General features: G+C 39.1%; 1 protein-coding gene across 29 annotated transcripts in view; it reads left to right on the forward strand.

The window, feature by feature from the left end:
• The window catches only part of HTR2C (5-hydroxytryptamine receptor 2C), a 333,447-nt gene that overhangs the window by 195,177 nt on the left and 124,102 nt on the right, over positions 1–14,168 (forward strand). Inside the window, exon 1 of one of the 29 annotated variants that reach the window (XM_027464949.2) lies at positions 13,200–13,434. The exons of the other annotated variants lie outside the window; for them this stretch is intronic. The gene's annotated coding sequence lies outside the window, so the exon portion shown is untranslated. Of the gene's footprint in view, positions 1–13,199; positions 13,435–14,168 lie in introns of those variants that run through there. 29 annotated transcript variants of the gene reach the window in all.

Consider the following 14,168-nt stretch of genomic DNA (forward strand, 5'->3'; position numbering starts at 1 on the left):
ACTTGCCTGGAGAATTAGGACACCAATAAAATGTGTCCTAATAAAATGTGCTGGTGACTGTGAGCAGCCAGTGTTTTCACAGCAGTGGCACATGTTGCTGCAGCCGTCATGCAGGATGAGCATGTGGTGCAGCTGCCCCTTGGCTGGGAGGTTCGACACTTTCATAATTATCTGGTAAAAGCTCATTGAAACATGCATGAAAATGTCAATGGAGGGTGCACAACCAGTTGAAAGGTGTTACTTGGAAGGGTTGATTGTCTCCACGAATTTAGCAAAAGTAGATTATTGCAACAGTACCTCATTTAATTCAGTGGGTAACTAAGGAATGCAGTTATGCTGTTACAGTGAGCAACGGATTTCAAAGTTCTTTATTTTGATGAGAACAACAAATCTTGTTGTTCCCATTACATGCAAAATCAGGGGTAGAATTGGAATATTGTCAGTAATACTGCTGCCCAGTCCAGCATCTCTTACTGCCACATAAGCACCTATGGACAGTGAAGCAGAGCTGAACTGTCAGCATGTGTGTGTTTGAATGACAGTACCAAGCAGATAGGAACAGCTTACAAAACTGTTTGAGAAGGCTTTACTGCTTTTTAAAGTGTTAGAAATTGAACTTGCTATAGACTTTGAAGTTATTTAAGGTGCTAAATTTTTCTTTTTAGAAGTATTAACATAATTAGTATACATGTATTTACCTGTGTAGTAAATAGGTAGAAAATGAAGCATTATCAAAAGATTTAAGGGTTTTCTCACAACTATGTAAGAGGAATTTTCCACGATTATAAAATCTTTCCATGTGATCTTGCTTTTGCTTTTCCTTCAAGAATAATTTCTAGCTGTTGACCTTTGTTTTCTAGCTCCTTTGCGCTCTGCCTAAGGGTTTGTATTAGTGGGTTTCTCAAATCTGTGCAGTAAACATCAGGGCACCAGAGGTGATTTCCAGGACTGCAGCATTGTAGCTGGGATCCCACTGGAATTACCCCAGGGCTGCTTATCTCAGCCTACCACAGGACTGAGTTCTGAGTCTGCGTTCATTGAAATAGTTTCAAATTATAACTTTTTGGCAATGGATCCAGTGTAGCTGGCAGAATTGCAAGTGCAGTACAGTAAGTTCATATCCAAGAGCCCATCAGTATTCATTCTTTCTTCTGTACTAAACAAAGCAAAGGAACATAGCTTCCCATTGCAGTAAGTAAAAGAATTGTTGGTTGATTCAGACACCATAGAGCCTCCAGAAGCTGTATCACTGAAAACAGTTTTGCAAGCTGAAGATTGGTGGAAGAAGTCCGATTCTTCTAACAAATATACTGTACTGGAGGACTGCATTTGACTTTTTTAATCAAAGACGAAAATTTAATTTTCAAAGTTTTGAGACAGATGCATGATCAAGTAAATATTTGGATGCACAAGTAAAGTACTTGGATGCTTATGAGTAAGATAAGCCTAGCTAGAGTATTAGTAGTTAAATGTTGAAGTTAACAACAGTAGTTAAAGTTAAATAGTCTAATAAATTATAGTAGTTAAATAATAAAGTTAAATAATAAAGTGATTCAGCACATTTTAGCACCATCTGTGTGTAAAAAGAGCAGGGTAAAGTGTATTTTGCCCAAATGGAATTTGGATAAACTCAAGGTTTTGTGCATTTTGTTTCACTGTATCATGAGTCTACTAAGAGAGAAAATGCCCACAATAAAGCATTTCAGGCATGCTGAAGTATTCTGTTTGGACTGAAATCCTTTGTAAAGCTTCCAGTTCTGCAGGGACTTACACAGGTGAGAAATGTATAAGCTTGCAGCTTTTGTAACTCTAATCTTGTTAGTTAAAAGGTGGCATGCTGATAGTTTCATTTCACAGTTGATTTTTTTTAATTATCTCTGAAGATGGATTTTAGCTCCTTAATTTTGGCCATCAGGTAGAATAACCTACAACACAGTACACAGAAACAGAAACTTCAAATTGAATGTGCTTTGGATAATCTTTTAGATCTTAAGCTATATTTATCAGCACAAGAAAGTTTTAACTTGACCTAAGGAAAAAAGAACAAATCAATAAATTCAGTGAGGGTTTACAATGTAACATTGATATCAAATACGATTTATTAATAGTAAAAAACATTTCTGATACTGCTGCCTCTGGGGTTATATAATGGCTAAATGGTTAAGCTCAACTTAGTTTAAATGGTTTATATTTTGGCTCCACTCTATATTAAGAATTTTGTTGAACTTGATATTGAATTTAAATAGCAGAGACCTTTATGGATGTTTTTATGTGCACACATATATATTTAAACATGAGATATATTTTCATGCACATATACAAGTATGCATACGTATATATATATGCACAAATACACCCAGTATTCCCTTAAAATATCAGTAGAAAATGCCTAAAGGGAAGACCAGGTCACGTGGATATTTGGGACTTCTCTCTCTCTCTCTCGGGTTCCCCCCTGACCTGCAGCCAAAAACCTTCCATTTGCAGGCTAACCCTTAACATTGGTTACAAGATCTGCAATTTGCCTAGGCTTTTGTTTTGTTTGTTTTGTTTTGTTTTTTAAACCTCCGAGGACTAGACGGTCTTGCAACATTGGGACTTTTCTGCTATCATTTTTGCTCTTCCTGAAAAAGGAAAAATTTATGTTCCTTCGTCCTTATCAAATTCATATCCACCCAGCTTGGTCATTCTGGAAAAAATACCTCTTTACCCTGAAGCAGCTGTCCTAGAGAGCCCTGTGGCACAAGCCCCTTCTAATGGGTGGACCATTAGCAGCTGGATAAGCTGCTAATTTCAAAACCAACCTTCACACGGAAATTTGTGTTTAAAAAGCAGATATGAAGAACGAGCAGGTGCAGAGAATTCTCTGTTCCGGATTTCTGAAGGTCTGGGTATCCATGAAAAAGAGATGAGGAGCAGATAAGCTGATAGCCTGGGAAACATTATGGAAATTTCGGATGAGGGCCATCTCTTGTATTTTCACTTCAGTTCTTGAACGCCTGTCCTGCCTAACACTATGGAATAAAATGAAGGTTGGAGAACTGAAAGCAACTGAAAACAACACAGAAGGCAGTTTTAAGATGGCACTGGCTGATGGTCCCCAAGACACAAGGCAAGAGCTGATCCACAGGGGATGATAACAGACCCTTAGGCCAGTTCATGTTTGCAGAGTCTGGAAAGGGTGGGGTGCAAAGTGACTTTGCAGCCAGATAGAACTAAGATAGAACTAAGTATTCCATGCTCTTGAGATTTACTTGATTCTGTGCTCAATAAATATAATATGTTGGTATTCTGGCTGGGAAAGCTCTATCTCTCCACATCTTCTATTATAAGAAATAATAGAGATAAGTATGTTTTTTGGTGGAAAGTTGTGTAGGAATTTGCCACCATGTTTCTGTATGCTTTGAATGAAGTTTTCAACTGGTTCAGTAAATGGTATTTCCAAGTCATATGTTAATTTAGAAGAGACAGATTTTCCAGTGTCTGTTATGTGTTCTGTTTAATGTTTAATATCTGTATAATGTATAGAATGTTTAGGGTTAAATATAGGGTTCATATTGTTGGAATGAATGAGTCATTCAGAGATGCTGAGAAGCTTCAGGAAAACATTCTCCATATGCTTTGCTGGCTGACCCTAATATGCAGAATATTCAATCATACAGCTTTTACATACAGTTTGGTTTTGAACCTCAGGATTGAAACCTGTGCCACTTGCTAAGCAGATTCTGTGAACTTACAGGTACTGGGCGGGTACTTGGCCTCTCAGCAGACAAGGGCTCTACATGGTTGTTCTGGTGCAACTTAACTTTTGCTCTCTGCCCTTCACTGAGTTTCAGAAAGAGTGAATTTATTTAAAGACCCGACCAAAGGATGCAAATCCTTAGCTAAAACTGAAGGAAGAAATGCTGTTCTTTTCCTTCAGGATGTGAGGAATGCAGTCTTATTTTAGATACTGAATGCAATCAGGTGAGATGGAGGGAAGATAAGAAGAAATATGTTGCACTTTGAAGATTTTAGGCTTACTGCATAGCACAGAACTTCACACTTCTGCACATCTGGATGTAAGTTCACTTCGTCCTCTTAAAAATGTTCAAAAGCTTCAGAAATAACCATTTCAAGGAGACGTAGTTAGCAAAGACAAACTAAGCAAAGCACTGTGTTCCTACTCACAGCTGTCTGTAAGGTTCTGAAAGATTTCGAAGGAGAAACTGTTGCAGAGTAGCAGTGTTTGGTTGATAAACTGGCTGAACTCTTCAGTCATGAGATCTGCAATCCATCAGACCTGAGACAACACATTCATCAGTTTAGACGTTTTTTTTCTAACAACGTGGGAATTGCAGCAACTGCTTCATGTAAGAACTTAAAACACCCTTTAAATCATTCCTGAGCTGTCCTAGTGAAGCTGGGTTTATTTTCCTTCTCTTCTTGGGTTATTGATCCTTTGAGCTTCCCTACAGGCTGACCCTAAGCACTCAGTGGGATAAAGGACGTATATATGAAAGAGCTGTACCAAGAGGCGATGTGTGTCACTCCAGAAAAGCTGGGTCAGGATGTGATTGCTGGAAAAGGCTAGCACCCACATTTTATTGCAGAACCTTCTAATCCTGGATTTTATGGAATTTTTAAAGATAGAGGTCAAATGGATTAAGCTGAGTATAGGGATGTAAGAGCAGACCACTGAACACGCGGTGAGAGCAAGGTCATATTTTCAAACTGTTGTTAGGGATTTATTTATTTTGCCAAATTCTGGGACTCTGAGTTTTAGGAATATCTTCATAGAACAGCAATGCAACTTTATGGATGTCACTTGTAGACTGCTTTGGAAGAAAAGCTGAACTAAAAAATCTGCAGTGAAATAACTTTTCTTTGCTATTTTGCAAATTATTGGAGTTATTGGTCTTTGCTAAGTATGTTCTTTTTTTCCCCTCTTAATGTCTCAGTGTGCTGCAGGGCTTGTACCTGAGCAGCCAGTGAACTGAATACACAGAAGCTGGGTTTTCTGGGTATATACAGAGAGGATTTTCACCTTACACCCTACTGGTTCCTGACAGCTCGGACTCTCCAAACTCAAATAACATGGCAGTTGCATTCTCTTATCTATTTTTACAGAAATGCTATTTTACATCTTTAACTTCTCATTGGTGTAATGTATGCTTAAGCCAGAGGGTTGAGAACCACTTCTTCTCTATCTTACATACTGCCAAGCTTGGTACAATGAGTCAGTAAATAACATTTTCTCCCATTAGGTAAATGAGCTTTTGAGGAATTGTGATTCTGCTGAGACTGGTGGGAAAATAATGGGTTGCGTAAATAACTCTGAGGAAAGTGTAATGATTTTAAGATGGCCAGTAATAAGGAGAAATAAAGTAAACATCAGCACTATGTTGTGGTTATGATAGGCGATTATCTGAGTAAACGAATAATTTACTAGAACTGGAATCCAGAACAATGCGATAAATCTGGACAAGCCTGTCTTTTTGTTGATCATCCTTGCAAATGATGAAAGCTGAAGCATGCACTCTACTATTTCTGATAGCTGGTCTGATGACAGAGGTGGTTAGCTAATGCCTTACTGTGTTTTCCAAATGATTTTGATTATTGATACCACTTGCTCTTTTGTTTTGTCTCCTCTCCATTTTTTTTAGGAGTAGTTCTTTTACACTTCATTTTCAAGAACCTGATAGTTTCTGGATAGGTTGGGAAAACTGCACTTGCAGCTTGGTAATACTTTGGTAGGCTCGTAATCTGTTAATTAGCATTCTGACTGAGTGAACAATGCACATTTTGTGAGGTTTTTTGAGCCACTGGGAATTATCCTAGATTATTTTAAGATCTGTTGTGTGTGTTTCCTTCTTCCTGGTTTTAACACTTAAAATGATTTATTTTCCTTTAATTCTTATCTTCACAAAACTACGTTCTGTTGTGTGATTTATCTTGGAAGGTGTCTTTGCTTTGTTTTTAATTTATATATTGTTTATAATTCAAAGATATTTTGCATCTTGGGATACTTCAAGTTATCTCTGAAAATGCATGGTTTCTCCCAGTTTCTGGAGTGACATTTCAAACTGCACAGCAGATAACTACTACATATTGAACATTTTCATTCACAGTGTGTGTTTCCCAAAACAGGACATTATAACTGACTAAATGGCAAGCCTTAGAAATTCTCCAGTTGCTTCTAAATAATTTTAAACACAGTAAGATTTATGGAACTGTTGACTTATTTTTGCACCTGAGTGTTTAGAAACTACCCTCTTGTGTCTTATAGGACCTTGCTCTGATCACAAGAACTGAAACATATTCAATGTAGAGTTACTCTATTCAATCCTTAGTTACACTTTCATAAGATAAAAGTTTTGAGTTCAAGTTTCTTGTGCTCTGCTGGCAGCAGTGGCAGGTTTTGGGGCAGTACCTACATTTTAGAACAAGAGGGAATGGCCTCAAGTTGCACCAGGGGTGGTTTAGGTTGGAAATTAGGAGAAATTTATTCTCAGAAAGAGCGGTGAGGCATTGGGATGAGTTGCCTGGGGGGGTGGTGGAGCCATCATCCCTGGGGGTGTTTAAGGAAAAATGGGACATAGTGCTTAGGGACATGGTTTAGTGGGTGATAGTGGTGGTAGGGGGACCAGGTCATCTTGGAGGTTTTTTCCAACCTTTATGATCCTATGATTTTATTTTTCTTATTCCTCTTTTGAATCAGGGTAATTAAATGCAAAATCACGTCTGAATTCCCTGGGAGAAAGTCTGATCACTTGCTAGGGAGTCTGTGAACGTCACCATAACTAACACTGGCGGTGGTCTCCTCTGGCTTCAGTACCTGTGAAATGCTTCCACACGTTCAGCTTCATGAAAAAAGAGGATGTCTTGTTTACTCATAGGATGGTTTGAAGGGAGTTCCAGTAACTTGTCATCTCTTTTTTTCTGATGCTGATATTTCCCTTGATGATCTCAAAGAGTGAACAAACAGTACTGTATCAAAAGTGGCAGATTATAGTAAATTAGATCCCTTTCTAAATGCCAAGGAAAAAAAAAAGTATCTAGAGAATTTCCAAGTGCAGCCAAAAAAGTACTTTGAGATTCATTCTGTGAAAGGACAAGCTAATGAATTTAGGGTTTGCAATCCAAGGTAAATAAATCAGACCTGAGAGGGGGCGGCTAGTAAAGCTCTGGGAAATGTAGGGGTAATAAAGGTCTAACAAATGCACATGACTGTGTAGCATGATGAGGCTGCAGAAATGACAGCTATAATAGTATGTCAGTGCTGAGTCCTGGAAGAAAGAAACAGCAAAACTCTGCTCTTTGTGATAGCAGGAGGAGCCCTGGAACAGCAATTTCATTTTGGGGAGCAACATTAGAAAAGCATTAGGGAAGAGATGGGAGTTAGAGAGGAGTTGTGATGTCTCTAGGACAAAGACATTTCTGTGGGAGTTAGATGTGTGTGCATGAGCTGATGATGGGAGAGCTAAAGGTGTTGCCTTAAATACCAAGGAAAGAGAGAGGAAAAGTTAAGGGTAGAAAAAAAACAAAAACTACATGGTGAAAATGTCAACAAAATGAAGATGCTGGACACAAGGCATGGTAACTTTGGAAATCTCTTCAGAAGGTGTGATGACAGAACTTCCACTCCAGAGCTCAGCTCTGGAAAGGATGATGTGTGCTAAGATTGGATTGTAATTTGGGCGAGGTATTGACTGGATGCTGTACAGGTTTCCAGTAGCAGCTAGTAGATCACCTGAAGTCAAGGAAGGAACAAGTATGAGTACTGTGTGGCAACGCAATATAATTTGCTGTTACCATAGATACATGTGAATGTACATAAGTATTAAACTGGTATGGTTTACTAAACTGTAGAAAGCTGCTGTGGCTTGATCTTCTCCCATACAAACAGATTGGAATATTTTCAAATTTATTATAATAATCTGTTGTCAGTATAGCATATCACTACAATCACCTCATGAAATCAAGGCTCATAGCTGAAATAAAAATCCCAGAAGAGACAGAGGGTTTCTGTGTACTAAAACTAAAAATCAGATTTGCTATACACGTGCAAGCAAACATTTGCAAAAGTATGCAGGCTTGTATTCTTGAAATTACCCATAGTTTACCTCCTGACAGACAAATTCCTTTCTCTGAGCCATCGTTATCTTGCTGATGTGGACCTTTTTTGTAAGTAGCTTTGAAATTAGCTAATGAAAGCTGGTAGACACGAGATGATGATCTCTGTCAGAAAATGTGTGTTTTAGCCTTCAGTAGGTGGGAGGTGTGAAGGGAAGGTTTACAGTACTGCTATGGTATGTTCAGGATATGTGAAGCCTGATCTTTTATTATTCAAACAGGTATAATAAGAATTGTTTTGATTGCACTCATTTCTGTGTAGCTACAGAAACATTGCTATAGGGTTAAGAAAGGGAAATGAAAATTGTGTTTTGCAATGGTGAAGGATGCAGAGGGAATAGGTGGGAGGCAGGAACAGGTAAAATAAATAAAACTTCTTCTTGATGTGCATTTACCCAGAGTGGTGAACTTGAGTGACTTTCATGAGCCATGTGACAAACAGACAAACCCTTTCTGGTAGAAATGAACTTGGGGGAAGACCAGACCCTGGGGTTCTATCTTCCTGGGATATTTTGAAAGTTACCTCAAAAAAGACGTGTGCTCTGTGAAGCTTTCATTACTTTACTATATTTTTGGGATTTTGCCTTGGCTGGCTTTTCTGCTAATGTGACACTGGCCGAGACCTAGGAAATTATTTCCCTTTAGTGTGTTCTCCTAAGATCTTCGATTATTATGGGATGCTGAACAGCTTGGGATGGGTAATATTATGGACAATGAAATGATTTTTCCCAACCTAAAGAAAAGCATACGGAAAGCAAAACACAGTTGTAAACAGTGTTGAGTGGTTCAAAGGCAGCAAGCTGCCTGTAAATCAGTGGGGGCTACAGTACTCTATCCATAATATCTAGTGTTTGTAGTTTGTGAGTTTCCTCTAAGTTTTTGAACACTTCAGGATTAAGCATGCTGCTGTGAATTCATGAAATTGCCTAATTTACTGTTACAGCTGAAATGCATATGCCAGTTCAGAGAGAGAGAAAAACAAACAAACAAAAAAAGCCTTCCTTATGTAAATATTATTCCTCTCTTTTCATAAAAAGCAATCTGCTCACAAGTGCTTCCCTCTAGGGCAGAGAAGCTGTTGGCCTTCAGGACAGAAAAAAAATATTTTTGTTATCATTCAACCCAGTATGCTGAGTTCTGTAAATTTATTGTCTTGGTGTATAACACTGAGATTACTTTATAATTTAATAGCAGAAGGTATGATTTTTACTGTTTGGAAGTCAGAAATTTCAGAACTGTCTTCAAGGCTATGTAGCTTTTTCCTGGAGTAATCTAAATTACTAATTTGCCAGTTGCTCATTTGTGGCTGGAACTGCAATGCTTTTGGAAAGGCAGCATTTATTGTACTTGGTCACGGGTTGGTCAGTTGTATACGTTTGCTATGTATTTTGCTGAGTATTTCTGGTACTGGCTATGACGTGTTTCGGAACAAGATGACATAGTGTTGCCTTTCCTGCCTACATGCGAACTTCAGAGGAAGGGAGATGTGACGGTGAGCTCTAGGACTACAGGTGTGTTTAACCCTTTGCAGTCTTTGCTGTGGTACTGCTGCATGAGCAGAAGCAGTGTGCTGGCCAGAAAATCACTGCAAAGTGGCAGCATGATCTATTCTGGCAGAAGGAGGCTTATTACAGAGATCTAAGTGCAGGTTATTTGTATACTTGTATTGCTCCAAACCTTACACTAGCCTAAACTGCAAGAGCGATGGCAGGTGAAATCCTGGCTTTCCATCAATGGCAAAACCCAGACTGACTTCAGAGGTCATATCTTTGCTAGGCTTGTTTATTCCACCACTCAGAGCTATTTTAGCCTGGGGATAGGTAGGAAAAATGAGCCTGTGAATCTACCTGCAGTCTGTGACAGAAATCACACTAAGACTTGAACTGAAAGCAGTTTTATGGAGTCAATAAAAAGATTTCACAGGGAGACCTCTTTTCTTCTGGATGACTTGTGGACTGGTTCAGGATGGGACTTTGCCTAGTGCAAACCTTGAAGCAAGTAGTACATCTTGTATTGAAGATGGAGCAAGAATGTACAGCGGTGTTTCCCATGTCACTGCTGGGCTCGGTGCTTGCCCACTGGGGCAGCTGCCCTGGATGATGTTGTTCAGACAGTATGAAAATCCCTATCAAAAGTTCTGAGCTTATTGTAAACACGCACAATAGCCATGATTTCATTAGTGTGTTTTCTACGGAAGGCAGTCTTTTATTTGCAAGATTATAAGGAGGGAAATCATCCAGCTCTCCTGAGATGGTGACTAAGAATTGACTTAGGGGTTGGGGCATGAAGCCTTGAATCAGGATGTCTCTCTACTTAAGTTTCAAAATGAATAATAAGAATGAATGTATGTGGAAAGAAAGAAAGCAAAGCAGGCTGAGATTTAGACGCTTGACACTGCACATGTTCAGGGACTGTCTCATAAGGTTTCTATTACTTCTCATGCTGCTGCCTGGCGCCTCTAATTTTACAGGGTGGGTAGGAAAAGGCGTGTGATTTAGACACTGAAAACCATTTTTGAAATCCAAAACTGCACATTTTGATATTGCTTGTAATCATGGTAGCTTGCCTTCTTGTTTGAGTATGCTTTTGAGAAAAGTTACCTCTTTCTTTTCCATAACCATAGCAACAAGTCATTGCTATCACTTTTCAAGCTCCTTGCTGTAGTCTCTGTTTTGGTCCAGAAGAGGGACCTAAGCTAGCCCTGGAAATGACCTTTCTGTCAGTCAGACCATTGGGTGGTACCTCTGATAATACATCTCTTTGCTCTCCTTAGGTCACTGCCTTTTATTTCTTTTATGTCCTTAGAGGCTGCTGCTAATAAATGATATCTATGTATTATTATTCTTTCTTTCAAAGTGTATACTCTGAAAGCCCTGCTTTTATTTTAGTAGGTACAAACCAAAACCTTTACCTTCTTCCAAGCTAGCAAGGAAGCTAATTTTTCTCTTCTGGCATTTTAAGATATTGGAAGATTATTATTTTTTTTTTTTCACCTGCCATTGATATTTATCCAACAATGTTAGCTTGATAACATCATCATAACTGCTGATTGTTTTGCTTTGTTAGGTAGCCACAGTACCAGGGAAGTTCAGTGTGTGTAGCAACTCCCTGGCATTTACTGCTGCACGGACAGAGCAGCCTCGGTGTAAACGCTGGATGTAGCACACAAGGCAGCACCTTGTCATGCGTCAGCCCTTGTCGAGCAATTATAGGTCTGACATTTCTGGGGGAAAAAATGGGGCTCCCCTTGCTTATGGTCACATATGATTAAGCTGTTCCTTTACTCATTGTGCTGAGGATGGCAGAGAAGCTTGTAGGACTGGAATGGACATTTTACCTTCTCTGTCCCTAAAAGGATGCTCCCATTGCCGGTACTTACACGATATCTGCACTGCTGCCAGTAAACTGCGAAGCATGCAGGAATGTTTTAGGAGCATTAGACTGATGTTTATGAGAGTACATGGATCCTCAGTGTGAACCACCTAAGCACAGGGCAGGTAACAAATTTCTCTTATCCTTTATTTCAGTCACCTGATTCCTGGAGAATATGTAACTTGACAGAGTAAATTCATTCAGTTTCCAAGAAGACAAATGTTTTCCAAAAATTGGATTTTATTACAGGACAAGACTGCTTCTCAGAGCGTGACTTGTATAATCCTACTCTTTGCAGGCTGTAAACAGTGCATGTTCCCTGGCATTTCCATTATTTTCTGATTTCTTTTTAGAGTCCCCAGAACTCTTTCTCAGGGCTCCCCTTCAGAAGTTCAGGTGTTTGCTACCCTTCTGTCATTGGTGATATCCTGGTGTGTGACAGAGCTCAGACCTCCACTTTCTTCTTTGGAAAGGCAAGGCTGGTTTGTTTTCCTTTAAGTGGCTTCTTCAGATTTTGGCTAGCAGTGAATAAACCCTGGTGTCTCTCACTCAGAGAAAGGAGTCTGAGGCCTTGTGGCTCCAAGCCCAGGAATCTGCTGGAATAATAAATCTGATTTATGTATATTTAAAATAAATAAATGCTGAAATGTTCACTCATATTGTTTATTTAGATGTTCTGCCACACACTGCAATTTTAGGCTTTTTAAAAAAAGTTTTTAAAAATATTGCTAATGTCTTGTAAAAGTAAGTCTTAAGAGGAAAAAGAATGAATGTTTGCTTTATGTTAATTTTTAAAGCAAAATAAATTCAATACCCACACTAAATTGAAGATGATCAAAGAACAAAACAAAATCCATTAGTAATTAAACTGTGAAGTACAATCTATTTAAAACTGTCACCATTTTGACAAGCCAAAGGGGAGCTCATTTAAGGGAAATGTCATCTTCATGGCTGAATTTTGATTAGCTTCCAGCTTGTGTGAAATGTTGAAAGTTGCTTTCTCCTCCTCCTTCTGATTTGGTATTAGACCTTCTTTAACAAAGGCCTTGGGATATGTGTGACTCTGTTCCTGATCACATTTTGGATGGCAGTTTTGTAATTAATTTTCCCAGGGTTATGTCATTTCTTCAACCATTTCATTTCTGCATCTCACTTAACACCATTTGATTTCCACTTTTTTCTTTTTCAATTCTGTTGGGAAATAGATGACATATCAAGGATTTTGCAGACGTTGAAGTGAAAAAGGTAAATTGAAACACAAGTCAGTGAAGCAACAAATCAGTTAACTGCATTGCTGGGAGTTAAGCATGGGGACTGCAGTTCTCCAGCCATTGTAAATCCACAAACCCCAGTGCTCAGTTCCAGGTAAGATAATTATCCCTTGCCAATCCACTAGCAGGGAAACTCAGACTAGGAGGCAGAGCTCATTCTAGACTCCCATTAATTTGTGGAAGTAGAGGCAGTTTCCTTCATTGTTCATGGTCTGAATCAGCCTTGATTTAGAGATGCTGAGAGGTGGCCTGCTCCTCACCACTGCCCATAGATAAGGCTCAGGGTGATGAGTTACCTCTGCTCAATGCGTAACTGAGTTTACTGTGGTGTCTGGATGGTGACTCATAGCTGCAGAGAAGGAAAGAGCATTTCCATTTAGTGCTCTCCCAAAATTGTAAATCACATGCTTCAGTCGAAGGAAAAATATGTCCAGAGAGATGCAGGACTGGTGTCAGATCACTCTTCTTGCTGGGCTTCATATACTTTATGGGGTCAAGATTTTGAAGAAAATGAACTTCTGGTCCCTCTTTCAATTTAGAGAAGTGTAGGAAAAAAAATGAGAAGAGATTTAAGAACTATGTAGCCCTCAGAGCAACTACTTTTCGTTTACCTGCTTTTCTTGCAGGCTTCAGAACTGTCTGCTAGGCTTAAGAGCTTATAATTTATTTCAGCTGGAAGGTAAGTAATTATATTTCTTGATGTGCCACTTTTTACCTTGCCTTGTTCTAAGATACTGAGTTGGCAGATTAAGGGCCTTTTCTGTAATTTATGTTCATCAACAAGTCTCTCATCCGTTTCTCTATTTTCTCTCTGGCTTTTGAAACTCTGAGCATGTATTGCACCCTCTGCTGAACAACGAGGGAGCCTAAATCAGTGCAGCACAAGAAGTGGTACTTCCATGAGAGGCTGCCTAATTGTTTTGCAAACCCCTGGCCTCTGCTGCACCTACCCGGTGTGCTTGGAGAGCAGCTGGCTAAAAGTCGACCCACTTCAGAGAAGGGTCCCACTTCCACTGAAATTTCAATGCTGTGGTGTTTCTTTTGTTTTGTTTTGGAGAGGATGTTGTGAAAGAGAAGTTAACTTAGCGCCTAATGGCAGGTAGCCATGAACAGCTGTATGGATGTCTTGCTTATTTTTCTAATCCTTGTTGAATGTTTTTTGCCTTTGCCTTATCCTTTGCTTTTGTTTTGTTCATGGCATATTTATGGATGTGATTTTACTGTAGATGTATGGGTGGTGGTATCTGGGTATATTTTTAAATTGCCAAACATAGTCTTTGAAAGGCTCAAATGCATTACTCAATTCCAGGATGACTTGGTGTGAAAGCCAGGTGGTTGTGCAGAATTTTCTTGCTTAAAAAGTATTATCTTTCCATAAATACTTGTAGTAACCTCACAGAAACTCACTTGCTG

This window comes from Anas platyrhynchos, chromosome 10 (genome assembly GCF_047663525.1).
Source record: "Anas platyrhynchos isolate ZD024472 breed Pekin duck chromosome 10, IASCAAS_PekinDuck_T2T, whole genome shotgun sequence".
Lineage (NCBI taxonomy): Eukaryota > Metazoa > Chordata > Aves > Anseriformes > Anatidae > Anas > Anas platyrhynchos.